Genomic DNA, 22,675 nt, shown 5'->3' on the forward strand with positions numbered 1-22,675 from the left:
AGTGCAGACGACGCCATCATAACCATGAGCATCCCACTTATGCGTCTGCTCATGCAAACTTTGACGCACATTAAGAAGCAGGCGTCTGCAGCCGAGGAGGAAGAGGAGGAGGGAAGCCTTGATGACAGTCAGCCATTGACTGGTCAGAGAAGTCTCGTGGACGAGGTGGAGGAAGAGGAGGAGGAGGAGGATGATGGGGATGATTATTTTGGGGAGGAGGATGCTTCTCAGGGGGCAAGAAAAAATGTTGTCATGGCAAGGTCAGATACAGGGTTTGTGCGTGACTGGAGGGATGTGGATTTGCCAAAAAGTGCTCCTCCACCCAGCACTCGCAGTGCATCATTGACACCTGGAACATTGGCCCACATGTCTAATTATGCCTTGCAGATCCTAAAAAGGGACCCCCGCATTGCCAAAATGATGAATGATGATGACTACTCGTTGGCCAGCATCCTAGATCCATGCAATAAAGGCAAATTCCAAAACATCATGCCACAGGAGAACCTAGAGCTAATATTGGCTAACAAACAAGCAACTCTGGTAAACCGTTTGTTTGAGGCATTCCCAGCACACAGCGAAGATGATGTTTTTCCAACAAGCCGTAGGGGGCAACGTGGAAGAGGTGTTCATAGGGTTGGACACAGGGGTTTCATGACCATGTTGTGGACTGAATTTTCAAGTAATGCTCACACGACTGGTAAAAATGCATCGATTGAAAGTGACAAGAGATAGCAGTTGTCAACTATGGTAACAAACTACTTCTCCTCCCATATCGATGTTCTCCCTCACCGGTAATTTCCCTTTAACTATTGGGCCAGTAAACTTGACACCTGGCGTGAATTGGCACAATATGCCTTACAGGAGCTCGCTTGCCCTGCTGCTAGTGTGTTATCTGAACGAGTCTTCAGTGCTGCTGGATCAATTCTGACAGAAAAAAGGACCCGTCTGTCGACCCAAAATGTTGATGAGCTAACCTTCATTAAAATGAACCATGCATGGGTTTCAAAGGATTTTGTCCCACCCTCCCCTGCTGACACGTATGTTGCCAGAAAAATGGCTTGCTTTTATCCTCCTCTTCCGCGGACTTCTCCAATTACTCCATTTTCAGCTGCTGAATGTCCAACATCAACATATGCCATTTTTTCCACCTCCCTTACTGGGCTGCCTCCCCCCACAGGGCCGGTGTCACCACCTGGCGCACGCACCCGTGCGAGTGCCGTTGCCTTGGACAGGTGGGTGGGCACACTAGCAGCAGCACTGGCACAAGGTCCCTCATAGTAGAATCAAGTGTCTCTGATGGTGGGGGTGCACACCCACCGTCAGACACACCGGCGTACTACGAGGGGCCCTGTGCCAGTGCCATCGCCAACGAGTGGGCCCCCTGCTTGCTCAAGATCAAAGCACTTGCAAAGTTGAAAAACTTACCTCTCCCTGCTCCACCACCGTGACGTCTTCCGCGTTTCCTGACAGTGACATTCTGTTCAGAAAGCGCGATGACATCACGTCTGTACGCCCTCTGCCTAAACAGTCCAAGTGCAGTGAGATAGAAGATGGGGACAATGAGGAGTCCAGACTAGTACAGGGATTCCATAGCAAGGAGACATATTTAATTGTTTTCAATGTTGGGACAGCTATTTTGGGGGAGCACTATACTCTGGAGAATGATATATGAGGCCCACCATACACTAGAGCATTCCAAAGGTGGACATCAGACACTGGAACAGCATTTACAGGGCCCATTATGCACTGGAGCATTAGAAATGGGGCCCATTATATATGGAGCATTATTTGGGCCCATAACACAGTGGAGCTTCATCCATGGGGACCAACATATACTGTAGCATTATGTGGAGCTCATCATATTCTGTTTCAAACATTATATGGGACCAATGATTCTGTATGGAGAAATATATGGGCCTCATTACTCTGTATAGCGCACTATGCGGTGGCCATAATACTGTATGGAGTAATATACTGTCCGTTTTTGGAGCTATTGGAGAATTTAAAATGGATATCAGTCAAGAGATTTAAGAAGTGAGGTATTTTTCATTGTACTATACCTCTATTTCTCTGCCGTATCAGAGGATCATGAATTGTGGCATGGGTTAAAGGAGCCCATTGACACTCTTTGGCCCTGGGCCCATGAAAATCTGGAGCCAGCCCTACCTCCCCACAAATTTAGCCAAATAACCTCCAGTTTTCAATGCCTAACTATTATTTTAAAGTAAATTAAGGTTGACAAGCTTAAGGAATAAGAATTGATGTTTTGGCATTAAAATGGGCACTCTAGTGGACTGCTCGTGCGACTGCGCTCTGTGGACGAGCTTTCACTTCTGGAGGAGGAGGAGGGTCGATCGCCTACACCCAACTGTTTCCTATACTGTGGGCTAGGCAGCACTGTCCCACCGCCGCTGTCCCCTGTGGATCCTGCATGCACCACATTAATCCAGTGCGCAGTGATGGACACGTAATGGCCCTGGCCACGCCTACTGGGCCATGCATGTGTTGTGAGGTGCACCTTTCCACTCACTGATTGCTTGAGTGCATGGACAATGCGGTCTTTCACATGCACGTGGAGGGATGGGATGGCTTTTCGCGAAAAGAAGTGCCAACTGGGTAGGTCATAGCGTGGTACTGCGTAGGCCATGAGCTCGTAGAAAGCTTTGCTTTCAACCAGCTGGTAGGGCATCATCTCTAACGAGATTAGTTTGGCAATGTGGGCATTCAAATCCAGTGTACACGGATGAGAGGATGAGTACTTTCTTGTCCTACTCAGAGTCTCTGGTAGGGTGAGCTGGACTTGAGAGCTGCATATGGTGGAACTAGTGTTGGACATGGCGGACTGAGAGAGGGTTGATGATGGTGATGGAGTTGGTGTTCTTTATGATGGCCTAGATTCAGTCTTTTGTAGCAATAACATTGTGATTCCCTGACTGCTTTGGCCTTGGGACAACACCTCAACATTTGCTGCTGGTGGTGTGCTAACCGGTGCGCTTACAGTGGGGGAAACGATGTAGCGTTGCTGACTACCTTCATTGGGAGCAGTTGCACATGTGGTACATGAGGTTTGTTAGTTCGTCCACGCTTGCAAGTGCATGGTGGTTAAATGTCTAAGCATGCAACTGGTATTCAAATTTCTCAGATTTTTCCCTCGGCTAAAGGTCTTTGAGCACTTCTTACAGATAACCTTTGCCTGATCATTAGGATTTTGTTCAAAAAAGTGCTTCACTGCACTCTTCCTACTATGGAAGACATTTTGAGGCCTTGCACGCTGTGCTAATTTGATCGTCTGGCCTAGCTGTCCTGCAACTCTTTTGCTTTTTGTAACCCATTTTTGGACTGCTCCGGGCCTGACATATAACAGCTGTTGCGTTGTCGATGCCTGCTGCTGTTGCTCCTTCTCCTCTTCTGAGCTATTGCAGCGGCACCCTCTTCCCCCAATGGATGCCAATCTGGGTCAAAAACTGGGTCATCCATCACCTCCTCTTCAATGTCATGTGTACCTTCCTCTGTGTCACCATGTAAAGTGTTATAGTATGCAGGAAGCAGCACCTGAGTTTCATCAGGGTCAGATTCTGGCTCAGTACACTGCGAGGACAATGTAGTGCTCTGAGTGAATGTACCAGCAGATAAATCTAGCAGTGGCTGTGCATCTGTGCACTCCATGTCAGATTCTTCTTTGACTGGGTAATTCACGATTTGACTTGATAACCCAGGCATGGTATGTGAAAAGAGCTCCAAGGAGTAATCTGTAGTGTGGTCTGCCGCATCCTTTACTTTTGGTAGGGGTGAAGGACACAAGGAAAGGTGTGGTTCCTGACCATGAGCCTCCAATGACGACTCAGTGCTTTTATTTTTTGAAAGTTCAGAAGAGGAGGCGATAGAACTGGAGGCTGTGTCAGCAATGTAAGCCAAAACTTGTTCCTGAATCTCCGTCTTTAAAAGTGGTTTACATACTCCCAGAAAAGGGAGCCTTCGAGGCCTTGTGGAGCCAGACGATGACGCAGGCTCCAAACCTCCTGCATTAGGTGCTATTGTGCTTTTGCCACTACCAGCAGATCCACCACCACCAACAACATCATCACCAGCTGGCAACCCCCGCCCACTTCCATGGCCTCTTCCAACACACTTCCTCATTTTTGGGAAAATGTACCCAAAATACCACCAGCAATATGGTACTGTAAAACAAGGTACAAGGTGTATATAGTATTGGGGAGAATTTGAATCTCCCTACAGACTAGAGGACACTGAACTATTATCTCAGGCCCAGTGTAGATTACACCTCAATATAGCAGGCTGAAATTGGATGGTGTATAAAATGTCTATATAGGACTGGGGAGAATTTGAATCTCCCTACAGACTTGAGGACACTAAACTATTATCTCAGGCCCAGTGTAGATTACCCCTCAATATAACAGGCTGAAATTGGATTGTGTAAAAAATGTCTATATAGGACTGCGGAGAATTTGAATCTCCCTACAGACTTGAGGACACTGAACTATTATCTCAGGCCCAGTGTAGCTTACGCCTCAATATAACAGGCTGAAATTGGATGGTGTATAAAATGTCTATATAGGACTGGGGAGAATTTGATTCTCCATAGAGATTTTAGCAAGCTGACAATGATGCTCTCAGTCTCAAGTATGGACGCAGGCAGCCTATTAAGCAGGACTGCTGCACACAAAAGTGTGGAAAAATGAACGCTTGGTAACTGGGCAAAAAAGAGGATGAAAAGTATTTTTGCTTTTAAATAAGCAGTTTGCAGAGCAGTGTGAAAACAGTAGTGCAGCTATAAGGCAGCCTAATAACCAACAGAGCTGATGCACAAAAATATAGCCTCCCCTTGTACTTCACACTAACTGGTATGTTGTACAGGCAAAATCACTAGCAGCAGAAGCAGTTTTTTGTATCTTCTTCCCTGCCTAACGCTCTCCCTACAGAATCATCATCATCAGCAGCAGCTCTCCCTATTCTTAGATCTACAGAAGTAAGATGGCGGTCGGCGTGCACGCTCTTTTATAGCTCCTGCCACACAAAGCAAGCCAATCACTTGCATGCCCTTCTCAAAGATGGTGGTGACCGCTGCCTATGTCATCGCGTTACCCACAGTGTGCGTACTCCATCATTGGCTCTGGTCGCCGACCTCGTGGCCGACCTCACGCTATGGTCGGGTTTCGTTTCATGAAACCCGACTTTTGCGAAAGGCTGCGACTTTTGAAATTGACCGACCCGTTTCGCTTAACTCTATTGACAAGCTTAAGTAATAAAAATTGATGTTTTTGGCATTAAAATGGGCACTGTGGGTGTGTTTCATGTCCTCCACTCACTGCTGACTTTTCTTCCCCATTGACTTGCATTGGGTTTCGTGTTTCAGTCGGCCTTCGACTTTTCACGATAATCGGACGATTTCGAACGACCCGACTTGAGAAAGTCGGGTTTCATGAAACCCGACTTGACCTGAAAAAAGGCAAAGTCGCTCATCTCTAGCTGTAATGTGTTCACATTTCTAGATGTTTTATTCATATTTTGCATATATATTCTGTATATGTTTTTGTTTCATTGTTGCTTTATCTTTATAACACACTAATGATTCTTGTAGCAATGCTTGCAAATAGACTCAGGATTGGGTCGAAATGTTACTTGCTTATTTCTGAATCATCAATCTCTGTGATACTTTAGTGTGATGACTATTGTAAATAAATATTTCACTTTTTAAATTCACCCATGAGTGCAGCTGTTTTTCCCCAATGTTATGTTGGACTAAGTCTTGTTCAGCCAACACCAACCTACCTTCTCTACTCCCTATCCTGAGACACCAGCCAACTTAATGGGTTTGTCCACTACTTAGGCAACCACTTCTCAATCAACATTTTTGCACCAGTAAAATAACACAACTCACTACAGTGTCTGCGCCATTCAAGCAACATTGACACTCACTCACTTCACATTATGTCCAATCAGCACTGGCTCCACTCTCCTTACCTTTGGTTGTACCAGACATGAACAGGAAATGAGTGGCCAGCCACAGCTTCTTAATACCTGATTTGTCAGAAAGTGGGGAGAGTGAAGCCAGCAAGAATTTGATGCAGGGATCGCTTGACATAATCCTACGTGAGCCCCGGGAGTGCGAGTGCCGACACTGGTGGAAAGGCACTGGGACTGAAGGTAGGTATAATGTATTGCTCTTTTACTGGTGCAAACATTCTGATTAAGACTGGATTGTTCGAGTACTGGACAGCCCCTTTAATAAGGACTGCATTGCTATTTTCCAAAATTGCACAGTAGGTTAAGTATTTTCTAAAATTTCATCTTTGCTGTCCTCTGCTGACCTTATTGAGTATACACATTGCCAGACTAACTATTTGAAACAGAGAATATAGGATTTGACTTCCCACCTCATATGCAAATTATGAAACCACATTGTTTTCAAATAAGAAAAAATCTGACTTTTTACAAGGAAAAATGACAGTTTCTTTTGCAATTCAAATAAAAAGCCAGTCTGCGATGTTACAGTGTCGGCTGAAAATCTGAGGTTGTAAAAACAATGTCAAGACAAATACATTTCCCAGAATTACAAAGTTATGCACTATAATGCCTTGAGACTGCAGAATGTCTGGTTTTAGAGCCAGTGCAAGAAACATGTTGTAACATAATACAGGTTGAAATTTGTAGACTGTCCATAGAAAGATTTAAGATTTATTTTTTTATTTTTTTTTACTCTTTGGGGAATTTGGTTTGTGCAGTCAGTCTGAATTAATCCCTTTAGGATCCAATAATGGCTTTATTGCTTCCATAAAGTTTTAAATGCGTATCTTGAAGCCCTTTCACGTAATCTAGATAACAATGTTATATGGAATAAATGAAAACCCTGGAGTTTTAAAGAAAACCAGACAAGATTATAGTAATTGCAACGCTTCACCTTCGAGTGAATTCTATAGAGTCCTCTTTATTCCTGCAGCTTGTGAAACTTTCTTGGACTCTACTACATTGCTATTTTCTCTCCCAAACACAGAGATGAGATATAATCTAAAATTTCTTGCTTAACCAGGAAATCTGACCCATCTTCAACCACAGTATTAAATATGTAAACTTTAAAGAGTTTCTCCGGTGTAAAAAAAATGGTCACAACATTCTCAGATGGATTTAAAAAAAAATTAAAAACAGAAATCACATTATTCTTTTTCTGCTGCTTCATTCCGGCTCTGTGCAGTCCAGCGCCAGCCTTTACTTCCTGCTGCAGCAATGACATCCTATCAAATGGATGATGAAGAAAAGCATCCCTACATCATGATGCTGCCACCACTATGTTTGATGATGGGGATGGTGTTTTCAGGGTAATATTCAGACTTAGTTTTCCGTGACACATAGCGTTTTGCAATTAGCCCACCAACCACAGGATTTAGAGGATCACTGCTGCAGCCAGTGATTAACTCCAGTGGTCATTAGCTATTGTAATAGGACATAATCAATGTAAAAGTAAGTAGAGACTGGTAGTGGACCCAGCAGCAACATAATGTTCGGGGACAGGTGAATATTGACTTTTCTTTAACTCTTTCCATCAAAATGATGGAACTGTCTTGACTGTAAATGATTTCCAATAATCTGACTTACAGTTATATCACAGGGATGGCACAGGCAAAGCAGTTGTGCTTCTGCTATTTGAAGCAGACGGCTATTAAACATAGCTAAGCTCCAGTTCAAGTACTTTATCCCCTCAGATGCCAAGGATAGTAGTGACATTGTCACGTGATGAGGTAAAAAGAGGGACATCACTCCCTCTGTCAACCCATTGGCACCCCTATAGCATGATCAGGATGTGCCAATGGTTACAGTGACAACAATGATATCTAACAATGGCTTCTATAGCTGACATAAACACCTGCTTATTAGATCCCACTGGAGTCAGGGTCTAATAAGTGAACTGTCAGTGAAACAAATACTTTGTACTACAGAGCCTTGAAAAATAATTCATTCACTGTGAACTTTTCCACATTTTTTCACATTACGCACACTAATTTAAATGTTTTTATTTTGATTTTAGGTGATATACCAACACAAAGTAGGAAGAATTTGTGAAGAGCAAAGGAAATGATATATGGTTTTCTAAATATGTAATGTGATGTGCATTTGTATTCATCCTCCTGAGTCAATACTTTGTAGGACCACCTTTGGTCCTACTTTGTCTTTTGGGTTATGTCTGTACCAGCTTTGCACTTCTAGAGACGGGGTTTTTTGCTCATTGTTTTTTGCAGACTAGCTCTAGCTCAGTGAGATTGGATGAAGGCATTTGTGAATAGCAATTTTCAAGTCTTGCTACAGATTCTCCATGGGATTTAGGTCTGGACTGTGACTGGACTATTCAAACACATGGATATGCGTTGATCTAAGCTATTCGATTGTAGCTCTGGCAGTATGTTTAGGTTCATTTGGTTGCTGGAAGATGAACCTACACCTCAGTCTCAAGTCTTTTCAGCCTTTAACAGATTTATGTCCTGTGTTTAGTTCATCTTCCCATAAACCTTGACCAGCTTACTTGACCTGCTGAAGAAAAACATCTCCATATCATGATTCTGCTACCACTATGGTTGATGGTGGGGCCGGTGTTTTCAGGTTGATTATTTGAGACACAGGTGTCAGGAGCCTTGTTTCTTCACACTGCAATCCATCCTAACATATGACTAAAAATGGTTGCCATTTGAATTACATAATGGGGGCTATGTTATTAGATTTTTAGAAAACCCTTTTAAGTCGGGAAAAATAATTCGAAAATTTGAATAAAAATATGTTTTTGTCTACATTTTCCAAAATTTGAAGCATTTTTATTTTGTCAATAGAGCTGTGACAGGGCTTGTTTTTTCTGTTGCGAGCTGATGATTTTACTGATACAATTTTTAAAGTACATATGATGTTTTGATTGCTTCTTAATGCATCTTTTGGCATGGTTGTAGCAACAACAAAAGTGCAATTCTGCCATTTCATTTTTTTCTCTTTATGCCATTTATTGATTGGGTTAATTTATTTCATGCTTTGATAGATCATAATTTTGTGGACGAGTCAATGTTATATATAAATACCTTTTTTTATTGTAATGCAGCCTTCACAGTTATATCTAACCATAAAAATTAACTGTTTTTCATCAATTAATATTTTTAAAAAAGTATTATGAAGGAGCTTTTTGAAAGATGAATTATTGTGTTATTTCTCATTTTTATCTTTCAAAAACAGGATCAGTTTGATTCATTGTTCTCAAAAGCGCAAGGCCAATGGTACTTTATTTTGATAATACTGAAATGTGATTGCAGGGGCAAAGATCCAGGGTGAATATTATCTCTGAGTATCTGTGAGGAGCTCTAGTGTGTTACGGAGAATTGCCTCTCTTTTGACTTGGCCCTATCTCAAGAAGCCTACAAGTTATCTTCTTACATATTGCTTTGACTTGTCAAAAGATTAAGTGAAATTATACTTTAGAAATTTTAAAGGACATAAAATGGAAACTTTTGTGTCTTGCCAATAGTTAGTTCTAGTAGCATGGCATTTTTTTTGTTTATATTGTTTAATCTGTTTTCATCATAGACTGCTCTAAAGCTAGAGGACAATAAATACTTCAGAAATAATATTACTTTATTTGATTGCTTTCAAGGAGGTTAACAGGATTTCGGGTCACAAACATTCTGCACTTCTTCATGGAATATAAAGAAAATTGGCCACCCGGAGGGCACCAAGCAGCAAGGACGGAATAGAATAAGAAGATCCTCAATAAGGTAAAGCTTTTAATATTTGTGCTACTTTGTAAAGTTTTCAAACTTTGCCAAAATGTGCCTAAGAAGTCAAAAGAAGAGTAAACTATTACCCACTTTTAGTGAAGGTGGACATTTTCAGATATTTCCTTTCAATTCACAAAAGTACTTTGGATATTGCGCTATGTGGTTTGTTATTTACCCCGATACATTATGTAAAAATATTCTTAATTATATGCAGAATACAGTATGTTACCTAAATAACAAATAACAGTTCTACACATTAACCAAGTGTCAATTTCATGCATTTGCTTAACAAGTTCACGATAAAGCCATTTTACCTCATTTTTTACCAAACACATTTTTGAGATTTTTCATACAAAACTTCTAAAATGTTTTGTATTTCACATATTCAAATAATTTTTGCAACTATTTTGGTGATTTTGCATAGTCACAAATTCATTTTTACTTTCGTCCACTATTAGTTGATATTGGGGGATAATGAGGGAAGGAAATATGAATCTATTTTTCCCTTTTTCCTGATCACCTCACAGTACCAATAGAATACATTTTTAACTTTTTTAAATATCAAACACATGTTTTTTTTAATGGTGATTCATAACAGTGATCTGGAAAGGTAGCGATTTTCTTGTTCTTGCCTTTTTTAATTAAATAATGAATTGAATTATTCATTTATTCACTTATTTGACACATTGTGACACCCATAAGGTCAGAAAAGATTTTTGAAAGTGCACATCAATATTTGAATAGATTTTTTACTTTGATTTCCACTATAACTTGGGCTGGTATATTAGCTCCAGTTACAAGGGAAATTCAGTTTCCTGGCTGCATAACAGCTGATCTTGTTCTATTAGGATCCAGCAGCTGTTGCTCCCTATCAGCACATGGCGATCACGTGATTTCTAGGTCATATCAGCTCTTCATATACTGTATGCACAGCAACTATTAAGTTCTGTGTATACTTATCAGGAAGACAGAAATGTCTAAAAGAACTTCTCTATCTTCTCTATTGGGAGTCTGACTGTGTCTTACTACAAGCTCATCACTCCTGGAGCCGCACAATTATAATACATTGTTTATTATGAAATTATGTTTTAAAATGTTACAGAAAATTAACCATTCAGATGTTTAAAGTTTATGGGCAGTCTGCAAGTAGATAAGCAGTGCTACATAATGCTTAAATAAATACCACTAAACCCACCATACAGTGCTCATCTGATATTGACATACAATTATCGAATGATCAATACACAGAGTTCTAAGTGATAGTGACTTGCTTTAGCTAGATACATTGTAATAGTAATGTAAAACTAGTATGAAGATTCATGGTGTTTAAAATCATTTGTTTTTTTATTATATTATATAATTTTTAATTTTATAGTCTGGTCACAACACTGACTATATTAAATATAGACAACTCAATGAAAAACTCAATGACTGCTGTGCATGTATGAATTGAAAGAATAGAAAGATGCTTCCCTCTTCTTTCTAGTGTCCCTTACAATCAGGTCCTAAATACATGGAACACCCAGTAGTCTTTAACTGTATACATACACTTTATAATTAGTCTGCAATTATCAGCAGTACTGAACACTATTCTAATAATACTTTTATCTGAATATCTGGGAGAGAACTTTGTATCTATATACCTTTAGAGGCATACAATGGTATAGTATGAATACATGGGAAAGAAAAACAGGAGAGACCATGTGCAATCCACCTGTATGTCATCACAAAGTGATAGAGACATTCCATGTGTCACTGTATGGTGCCTTCATACAGAGCTGTATTGTACCCTCAAACTTTTGCCGAGTATATCCATATAATACAGACTGCATTGCACCAGCATGATTTCATTATACCTAGCAGATAGTTGATTTTGCCAGCAGTGGCCAAAGGGCCCTGGTGCAATATTTGGACAAGGGCCCCAACATCATCCTGGTATGGTTGATATATATATATATATATATATATATATATACTAATGTATTAAAAAAAACAAAAAACAATTATGCTCATTTTACCTCCACTCCCCTTGCCACACGGCATCCTTTTCTGAAGCTGTCAGCATGCTAGAGATGGGAGCACAGGACAGTGAAACCGGGTATATCTGTCCAAGTCTGCGCTGCTGATAAAGATGGATGGCAGATGATATTCTTCAAAGCTTTATTTCAAAATAGATTAATAGTCAACGCATTTCAAGTACCTCTTCCTCAGCACAAAACCTTACAATTGTATATATACAATTGGCCGGCAGTGTGTATCGCCACTCATGGACCCAATGTGTCATAGAATCATAGAATAATAGAATCGTAGAGTTGGAAAGGTCCTCCTGGACCATCTGGTCCAACTCCCTGCTCAAAGCAGGATTCGCTAAATCATTCCAGACAGATGTCTGTCCAGCCTCTGTTTGAAGACTTCTATTAGAGGAGAGCCCACCACCTCTCGTGGCTGCCTCTTCCACTCATTGATCACTCTATTTGTCAAAAAGTTTTTTCTAATATCTAATCTGTGTCTCCTCCCATTCAGTTTCATCCCATTGCTTCTAGTCTTTCCTTGTGCAAATGAGAATAAAGATTATCCTTCTACAATGTGTCAACCCTTGCGATATTTGTAGACAGCTATTAAGTCTCCTCTAAGTCTTCTCTTTTGCAAGCTAAACATTCCCAAATACTGCAACCTTTCCTCAAAAGACAGGATTTGCAGACCGGTCACCATTCTGGTCACTCGTTTCTGAACTTGCTTCAGTTTGTTGATGTCTTTTTTAAAATATGGCACCCAAAACTGGACACAGTATTCCAGATGAGGTCTGACCAAAGAGCAGTAGAGGGCAATAATGACTTCACGTGATCTAGACTGTATGCTTCTGTTAATACATCCTAGAATTGCATTTGCCTTTTTTGCTGCTGCATCACACTGTTGACTCATATTCAGTCTGTGACCTATTAGTATACCCAAGTCTTTTTCACATGTGCTGTTGCTTAGCCCTATTCCTCCCATTCTGTATATGCTTTTTTCATTTTTATTGCCCAGATGTAGTACTTTGCATTTTTCCCTGTTAAAAATCATTCTGTGTGTTGCTGCTCCAGTTTGTTTATATCTTTTTGAATCCTCTCTCTCTATTCTCTAGTATTAGCTATCCCTCCTAGCTTTGTATCATCAGCAAATTTAATCAGTTTACCCTAAATTCCTTCATCTAAATCATTGATAAAGATGTTGAACAATACAGGGCCAGGACAGAGCCCTGTAGTACCCCACTTGAGACTTTCTTCCAACTGGATGTGCAGCCATTTATGACCACTCTTTGGGTCCAATCACTAAGCCAGTTATGAATCCACCAAACAGTTGCCTTTTCCATTCCATACTTAGTCATTTTTTCAATAAGGATGGTGTGAGATACTTTGCCAAATGCTTTGCTGAAGTCAAGATATACTATATCTACAGCATTTCTCTGATCCACCCAGTCAGTGATTCTGTCATAGAAGGAAATTAAGTTAGTCTGACATGACTTATTAGTTACAAACCCATGCTGGCTCTGTTTAATCACTTCATTCTTATCCAGGTACTTACATACATGTTGTTTAATAATTTGTTCAAAGATCTTTCCTGGTATAGAAGTCAGACTCACCGACCTATAGTTGCCTGGGTCCACCTTCTTCTCCTTTTTGAAGATAGGAACAACATTTGCTCTTCTCCAGTCTTCTGGAACTTCTCCTGTTCTCCAAGAATTTTCAAAGATTATGAGAGGGGTTCAAAAATTTCCTCTGTTTTCTCTTTCAGTACTCTGGGGTGTAATTCATCTGGACCTGGAGACTTGAATTCCTTTAGGTTTGCTAAGTGTTTCCTCACTATCTTTCTGTTTATAGATATCCTGGATTCTTCTATTCCCTTAATAGGACAGTGAATAACAGTTGATGTTACATTTCCTTTCTGAGAGAAAACAGATGCAACATAGGAATTTAAAAGTTCGGCCTTCTCAATATCCTGTCTTACCATTTCATCATTTTCATCCTGCAGCATCTTTGACTTCTCTTTTACTTTTGACATATCCCCAAAATCCTTTTTTATTGCTTTTGATGTCTCTTGCACGCCTCAATTCATTGTCAGCTTTAGGTAATCGGATTCATGCCCTGCAGGTCCTGCAGACAGCATTTTATTCTTCTTTAGATATGACTCCTTCTTTCCATTTTTTTAACATTTCTTTCTTCCTTTTTAGCATGTGCTTAAGTTCTGTGTTGATCCATCCTGGTTTCCTTAAATGCTTCCTATTCTTCCCTCTTTTTGGAATTGTTAACAATTGTACTTTGAGAATTTCATTTTTCAAGATTTCCCATCTTCCAGGACATTTTTGTCCTTAAGGGTATCCAGCCATTGGATCCCTCCAATTCTCTTTCTGAATCCCTTAAAATCAGCCTTTCTGAAATATAACCTTGATATCTGAGTCTTCACAGGTCTTCCTCCTTTAGTTATCCAAAATTCTAAAATAGCATGGTTGCTACCTCCTAGGGTTCCAGCCACTCTTACCTCCTCAACCATTTCCTCCCTGTTTATGAGGATTAGATCCAAAGTAGCAGATCCCCTTGTTTTCTCCCCTACCTTTTGGAAGATAAAGTTGTCAGCGAGAGGATAAGAATTTCCTTGACCTGTTAGTTTTGCCTGAGAGAGATTCCCAACAAATGTCTGGATATTTGAAATATCCCATTACAACTATGTAATATTTTTTGGAGAACTTGGCCATTTGATGCACAAAGAGTTCATCTTTATCTTCAGCTTGCACAGGCAGCCTGTAGTAAATTCCTACAATGGTGTCCTTTCCATTGTTCTGTCCTTGTATTCTTACCCAAACAGTTCCCACAGAACTCCCAGTCTCTGAAGCTTCAATCTCTGTGCAGATATACGCGCTGCAATACACTTCAACTGGATGTTTGTCCGAGGACACACATCCAGTTGAATTTTCTGCTGGCATCGGCAGGCCACGACCCACACAGGCCCGGTCGTGCTTGTGACCTCTATGACTGCTGTCGCTATGCCACCATTTGTCAGGACAGCTCAAAGCCGATTGTTGGACATTTCCTGGTCAGAAGTACAGTATTACATAGTCATCATTTAATGACAGTCCATGCAGAAAACAGCTCAAATGCACCTAAAAAGACCTACCTAATAGGGCATATGGACACAGTGCCTTCATGAGACCATCTTTTTATACTAGTCTAAACTTTTGATGAAATACGCATAAGTTTGTAACTCAAGCAATTTATTTTTTTCTTGCAATGTGTAGCTATACCGTATGATTTATAAAAAGTTGGCAAACAGGTGCTAATAATGTTATTTAAAAATTAAATGACTGACCTAGATACATTTTAGTACACTCTATGTCCCATTGCTAGGAACATTATGGATTTCTAGAGGGCATTAATTAGCAAGAAATGAATGACTGATTTTTACATAGACTATTGAAATGACAGAAATAATAGATTTTAAGAACAGCTCGCAAGGTCTGTACAGAAACTGATGCAACCATTACAACTTTTTTAACTGGCATAAACCCCAGCTCTGATATAATTTCTCATGACACATTGATGGTGGGCAGCTACATTTAGAAAAAAAATGGTTATGTTCTATAAAAAGAAAGAACTCAAGTTTTGTTAGAAGCCAGCATTGCAATGAATAGCAAAATGTCCTTGCGTAGAACTGCAATCGCCAAATATAACTTCAATCACAAGTAAAGTGGTATTAGATTTCTTTCTGCAGAGTATTTTCTGTTACATATAATTAGATGTTCTTGGTTTTAATAGTGTTGAAGTCTTACTCTTGGGAATACACTATGGGAATTAAAATAAAAATAATCAGATATATAAGAATTATTTAACCGTTGCTCTTGGGTAATGCTGTTATATCTAATTAGTGAAATTATAAAAAACTTTACAAAATTATACACAGTGAATACATACATATATATCGACGAAACGAGCGTCGAGTTGCAGCTGAACAGGGTGCTGAGGTGCTTATCTGCTTCTGTTCTAACACTGGGTTAATAGTCTCTATATGTGACTGTTACCTTAGGACCTTACACAGTGGTAGGTCTCTGGCTTGATAGCTGACAATATATATATATATAAATATATATATATATATATATATTGTACTATAATGTGAACCTGTGCACTTGCGCCTAATTATATTCCCTGTGTATAGACCCAAGATTCAGGTCTAAGTTATCACTTTTCACCACCTCACCCTGGCTTTCTCTGCAAGTGTTTATACTGGTCTCATACGTTTTTTACTTTTTGCATAATTGCTGTTTATTAATAAAGTATTATACCATATTAATAATAATAATAATAATAATAAATTTTATTTTTATAGCGCCGACATATTCCGCAGCACTTTACATTTCAGAGGGGACATGTACAGACAATAGACATTACAGCATAACAATAATCACATACAGTAGATTATAACAAATACCAAGAGGAAAGAGGGCCCTGCTCGCAAGCTTACAGTCTATGAGGAAAGAGGTAGACACGAAAGGTGGGTGGTAACAATTGCCCTGATTGTATGGACCAGCCATAATGTTAAGTGTGCAACAGTACAGACACAGAGGGCTAATGGATGCATAAAGCATGTGGGAACATGATGCGGGAAATCTGGTTATGGTAAAACTTTTGGCTGTGCCACACAGGGATAGATTAGGTTAATGTGTTGAGGAGATAGGCCAGTCTGAATAAATGCGTTTTCAGGGCACGCTTAAAATTTTGGGGATTGGGGACTAATCGTATTGACCTGGGAAGTACATTCCAAAGAATTGGCGCGGTGCGTGTAAAGTCTTGGAGACGGGAGTGGGAGGTTCTGACTATTGAGGATGCTAACCTCAGGTCATCAGCAGAATGGAGGGCACGGGTAGGGTGGTAGACTGAAACAAGGGAGGAGATGTAGGGTGGTGCTGAGCCATGGAGGGCTTTGTGGGTGAGGGTAATAAGTTTATACTGAATTCTGGAGTGGATGGGTAGCCAGTGTAATGACTGGCACAAGGTAGAGGCATCGGTGTAACGATTGGTGAGGAATATTATCCTGGCTGCAGCATTCAAGACAGATTGGATAGGGGAGAGTTTGGTAAGAGGGAGACCGATTAGAAGAGAGTTACAATAGTCCAGACGAGAATGAATAAGAGAAACAGTAAGAGTTTTTGCAGAGTCAAAAGTAAGAAAAGGTCGAATTCTAGAAATGTTTTTGAGGTGCAGATGACAAGAGCGAGCCACTGATCGAATGTGGGGGGCAAAGGAAAGCTCGGAATCAAGTATGACCCCAAGACAGCGGGCCTGTTGCTGGGGAGTAATAGTGGAACCACACACAGAAATGGCAATGTCGGGTATAGGTACATTAGTAGAGGGAGGAAACACCAGGAGTTCAGTCTTTGACAGGTTCAGTTTCAGATATAGTGAGGACATGATGTTAGACACAGCGTTTAGACAATTGCCGGTGTTTTCTAGAAAGGCTGGCGTGATGTCAGGAGAAGAAGCGTATAATTGGGTGTCATCAGCATAGAGATGGTACTGGAAACCAAATCTACTGATTGTTTGACCAATAGGGGCAGTGTACAAGGAGAAGAGGAGGGGGCCTAGAACTGATCCTTGGGGGACCCCAACAGTAAGGGGAAGGTGAGAGGAGGAGGAACCGGCAAAAGATACAGTAAAGGAGCGGTTGGAGAGATAGGAGGAGAACCAGGAGAGAACGGTGTCCTTGAGGCCAATGGAACGGAGCATAGTGAGGAGGAGCTGATGATCCACAGTGTCGAATGCTGCAGAGAGATCCAAGAGAATTAGCATGGAGTAATGACCATTTGATTTAGCTGTTAGCAGATCATTAGAGACTTTGGTGAGGGCAGTTTCAGTGGAGTGTAAAGAGCGGAAACCGGATTGGAGAGGGTCGAGAACAGAGTTTTCTGAGAGATAGCGGATAAGACGGGAGTGGACCAGACGTTCCAGGAGTTTAGAGATGAAGGGAAGATTAGAGACAGGTCTATAGTTAGCGGCACAGTTTTGATCGAGGGATGGTTTTTTAAGTAGTGGATGTTTGATGGCATGCTTAAATGAGGAGGGAAAAATACCAGAAGAGAGAGAGAGGTTAAATATTTTAGTTAGGTGAGGGGTGACAGCAGGGGACAGGGACTGGAGGAGATGTGACGGAAATGGGTCACTGGTGCAAGTAGTTGGGCGAGAAGATTCAAGGAGCCTGCTTACTTCTTCTTCTGTGACTGGTTCAAAATCAGAGAGTGAGCTAGATGCAGTGGGGGAGGGAGGACAGTGCATGGTATGAGTTGATTGGGAGATAATTTCCTGTCGAATCTGGTCAATTTTTTCTTTGAAGTAATTGGCCAGATCGTCAGCTCGGAGCTCTGTGGTTGGGGCCTGTACTCTTGGATTGAGTAGAGAATGAAAAGTGTCAAAGAGACGTTTCGGGTTATTGGACAGTGAGGTGATGAGGGTGTTGAAATAGAATAGAATAGAATTAATAATGATTATCTGCTGCTCCTAATTTTTTTTATATATAATCTCTATGCTATGCTCCATTATCCAACAATTTTATAGTGTTTTAGGAGGTTGCATCTTCTTATCTATAGGTCATATTGGTTTTCTCTTTTATATAGAATTTGTTTGCTTTTATTATTTTTTTATTGTTCTTATTAATTTGAGTGAATTCAAGTTTTGTTTTTGAAATATTTTTTCTGCAGAAAGTTCAGTAATCGTTGTTACTTTTATTTTTATCAAACAACTATATTATTAAATATCTGGTATATGGCACCCATAGAGGTATGATACTATGTAAAAATATACAAGGGGTGAAATAATTATTGAACACGTAACCAATATTCTGAGTAAATATATTTCTGAAGGTGCCATTGGCAGGGAATCCTCACTATTGCTTGTGGATATTTTAAGGGGTTACATAATGTATATAGTAAGTCTATATGAATATTCCTTGCACTGAAAAGGTTGAAAGCTGTGATAAATCCACAGCATTTTGACAATAAATCCTATGAGTAAATTCACTCATTGTGGATTTTGCTGTGGAAAGTTCTGAAACAGTTCCGAATTTAACACATTTTTAATCATAGAAATTTATGCTGCAAAATGTGCTGCTTTGAAATTCACCCTGGAGTTAGGTCTTTTAGATGCCAGCGTACCAGCTGAGATTTTCAAGTAGAAAACATTTCAAGAACATGTCGTCGGTATTTTTCCCAAAGCATCTTTCAGGTCATTTTTGGTGGTGGATTTACTCTTTTTTTTCACTACTTATAACTGCTTCATGTATTTGGAAATTGGAAGTTGTTAAAAGAAACTCAAAATCCTGAATATTTGCAAAGCAAGTCGTTTTTACATTGCATGCCTACGTTTTCTTTTCAAAGTTTATAAGTGCTTTTCAGGTGGCTTACCGAGTGTACCCACCTGAAAAAGATGTCATGTGCACATTCTCTTAGGAACCTGTTTTTGGGGGGATTACTGCATTTTTTATGCTAAACTGGATACAACAAGAATTTTCCATTCCTTTTGGATATTAAAGCACCACTCTAGCATTTTTTTATTGCACAGCTCAAGTGGTTCTTTAATGGTAATTCCCCTCCCCTTGTCCCATTCTTGCCTGCCACCAGCCTTCATCATTATTCAGTGTCGCTCCCATCGGTCTGCATCAAAAAGTGACCTGTCAGCAGCTCCAGTGTTTCATCGAGCTGTGCAGAGGTCACTTTTCAATACAAGTCTATGAGAGCCATGCTCTGGCTTCATTCTGACACTCATAGACATGGATTTAGAGCTTGTGACATAGCTTCTGATTTCCGGCCAGTCAGAAGCTCTGCTCACAAGATGACGTAGCTGAATCGGAGCTGTGCTGAAAAAGGGTGAAGACGCCAGAGGTTGGCAGTGAACTTACATTTGTAGCGCCACTCTAGTGCTGAAAAAAATATGCTGGAGTAGTGCTTGAAAACTGATATGTAAATTTTCCAAAACCACTGCAGTGCATAAATACATTTTCCTCTGGGTTATTCGAGCAGTGTCAACAGGCTGAGGTAAATTTATATGTAGAAATGGAAATTTGTAGTGCTGCATGATTTGGATGAAGAACCAACCCTTATACTTCATATTAATCTGGAATGATAATGTGGCGCCCTTGAGGGTTCAGTCAAAACAGAGGTATTGCACCTCCTCCAGAGGTGTGGAACCACACTCAGGTAAGGAGGGGGGCACTACCCGGTACCCACACACTAGCACCCAACACAACACTTTTTTAGGCCAGGGAGGAACTAGGTAGAGGGTGTGGGTGGAGGAAGCAGATAAGGGTAGGACAGCTGGAGAGAGAGCTGACTGAAAAGTGAGGAGCTTGTCCTAGGACTGGAGAGTAAAGTGGAGTGAAGAAGGGGTCCTAGGGGCAAGGGAAGTGAAGAATCCACCGGTGGCACCCGAATCCACGCTGACCGTAGAGGGGTGGAAGGACCAGGTCGCAGTTGGGGACTGGTCCCAGACTAGTGGAGAGACTGTAGGACTCAGCTATAAAACCAGTAGCTGAAGTATCTGTATGTGCGACAGCCAAATCCACACATAATCGCTAAAAAGGCAGCCATATAGGGTCAAGGGGACCAGGAGATCATCGACCAACAGGATTTGAGGCTGCTGGCTTGGGACACTGTGTGTGAGGCGCAGGGCAGGAGAGTCAGGAACCAGCACAGAGAGATGACCAGAGAAGGAACATAAGAAAGGGTTCTGGCAAAGTGTACCCCAAATTACCCGAGATCTGGCTGGACCACCGATCTGGAGGACACCGCACCTCGGCTGGGGATTGTAACTTAAAAGACCATGAGTAAAAGTGTGAAGACTGCACCCCGCTGTGTCCCCAGATTTATTTACTGCATCATCTGCCCTGCACTACAATTATTACCATCATTTACGACATTATATATGCCCTGGGGCCTAGCTCTACCCGTGTGTCACCAGCCGCCACAGTGGATCTGAATCACAGTGTCAGCCATCTTCTTATTGCAGAACACCACAGGTGGCATCACGACTTAATCCCCTATAAACTTTCCATCTTTATTCCCCAAATTCATCTTTATTTTAATTGCATGCCCAGGGCCACTGACCGGGTCACTGCTGCCATGACATCCCCCTGAAGAAGTGACCGGCCATGGTACCGAGTGCCCCCGGCCTTAGCGGGCTTCGCAATAAGAGACTCTTTAAATTTGATACTCTAGAATTTTACTTTTTATTGTATCAGGATAACGGAACAATCACTGCAATGCAAATGAAATTTCTTCCATTTCTCAAATTTACCTTTTTTTGGATTATAAAGAGTATTGCTGTCTCTCGATTTCTAATTTTGGATGAAATGTAATTTTATCCTTGTAAAGTTTGCATTATAGCAACTCCCACACCAGTTAATACATTCAAAAAACACTGAGAAAGAAACCTATCTGCACAAAAAAATGTGTGTGGTAGGAACACGCTGAAGAGAAGGATAAAATAAGATTATACTCTATTTAGAAATTGTTTGCAACTTTCCAGTTCCTAAGAGGCAATTGATTATAGCACCTGGTGTACAATGAGAGCAGCTTTATACTATTTTATATGGTTTTTGCTATACAGTATTTAGATTTTATTGAAATTATGAATAAGTGGATAAGTCACCAGATTTCACAATATAACCTGCATAGATTATTACATCGATCTGTTATACATGATGAGGTTTCTGTACTTACTTTGAAAATTCATATTAAATTCATGGTTGTATTATCTTTTTTGAAAGGCAGGCCAAGAGATCAAAGAGGAGAGTATTGTGCACTTGGATTTCTCAGAAAAAAAAGAAAGAAAATTCTATTGTCATTGAATAAAATTGCTGTAAACATAATTTCCATGAAAAATTCGAGAATATGAATCACAGCAGATTCACACACCTCTAAGAGAGACACGTTATTGGTAAACATAATGGTTAGGGTCCATGCCATCACCCAAGAAAGCCTAGCAAATACCAGTGCCCAGTAGCATTTTCTTGGCTTGTCACAATTTTTTGGAAATAATCCTGGCAAATTTTCGGTATACAGGTCTGAAACAGGTATGTTTTACAAAAGCCTCGCCCACAAATGGGCATTTCCATTTAGGGCCAGGGTTGGTACTATGGGGACTAAGGCTAAAACACCATCAGCTTTAAAAATATTTTAATAATGCTGAGCATCTGGCCTTTTTCTCAACATTTCCAGTTGAATAGCAGTGGAAGTGAACAAGCACAAGAACACTTTTCAAAATTAACGGTTGGCATGTAAGTTGTCATACAGCTGTCAGCTGGTTTACTGCATAAGGAGCTATGAATGCCACTCAGCAGTCCCTGTCCTGCCCTAGAAGTTAGTATAATTAATGATAAATAGATAAGCAAATCCTGTAAAATTCTAATTCGCCAGCTTCACCAAGTTTTTCTCAAAAAATTCATGCGCTGACGATGGCTTTACCAAAAAACAAAAGTACTGGAAACCCTACATACAATTTAAATAGCTGTTGGCCAAACAATGGTTTGGAAAATTATTCATCCAACAGCTATCTTGGCCAAATCTTTCATACACATAAAAGATCTTAACAAGCACTCATGTGTTCTCTACGAGAGAGCCGCTACCAGACTTCTCAGGTGGCAGCATATTTCTTAGAGAAAAAAAGGATTGAAAGTGCAAAATTGGTATGCCAACTCTTTATCAACACCAACATCATCTGTTGGTGGAGAGTCAAGGGACCCCATACACATTAGACTGTTGGGAGAACCTGTCGATATGGTGTGTCCAGCTGATATTAGTCTAAAGTGTATGGGAACCATAACACTTTGAGGTCTCCTAGGATTATAGCTAGCCCATTGCAAGTTCTTTAACACAAACAAAGCCTTAGTAA

The 22,675-nt window shown here is 40.5% G+C and overlaps 1 protein-coding gene across 3 annotated transcripts in view; it reads left to right on the forward strand.

Annotated features, from left to right (window-relative positions):
• Positions 1-22,675, forward strand: part of LOC141048077 (5-hydroxytryptamine receptor 2A-like) — a 1,077,348-nt gene that overhangs the window by 464,979 nt on the left and 589,694 nt on the right. For all 3 annotated transcript variants that reach the window (XM_073543452.1, XM_073543450.1, XM_073543453.1), the window contains one exon: positions 9,641-9,761. The gene's annotated coding sequence lies outside the window, so the exon portion shown is untranslated. The remainder of the gene's footprint in view (positions 1-9,640; positions 9,762-22,675) is intronic.

The sequence above is a fragment of the Dendrobates tinctorius genome, unplaced genomic scaffold (assembly GCF_039654945.1).
Source record: "Dendrobates tinctorius isolate UK_male_01 unplaced genomic scaffold, ASM3965494v1 ptg000133l, whole genome shotgun sequence".
Taxonomy (NCBI): Eukaryota; Metazoa; Chordata; class Amphibia; order Anura; family Dendrobatidae; genus Dendrobates; species Dendrobates tinctorius.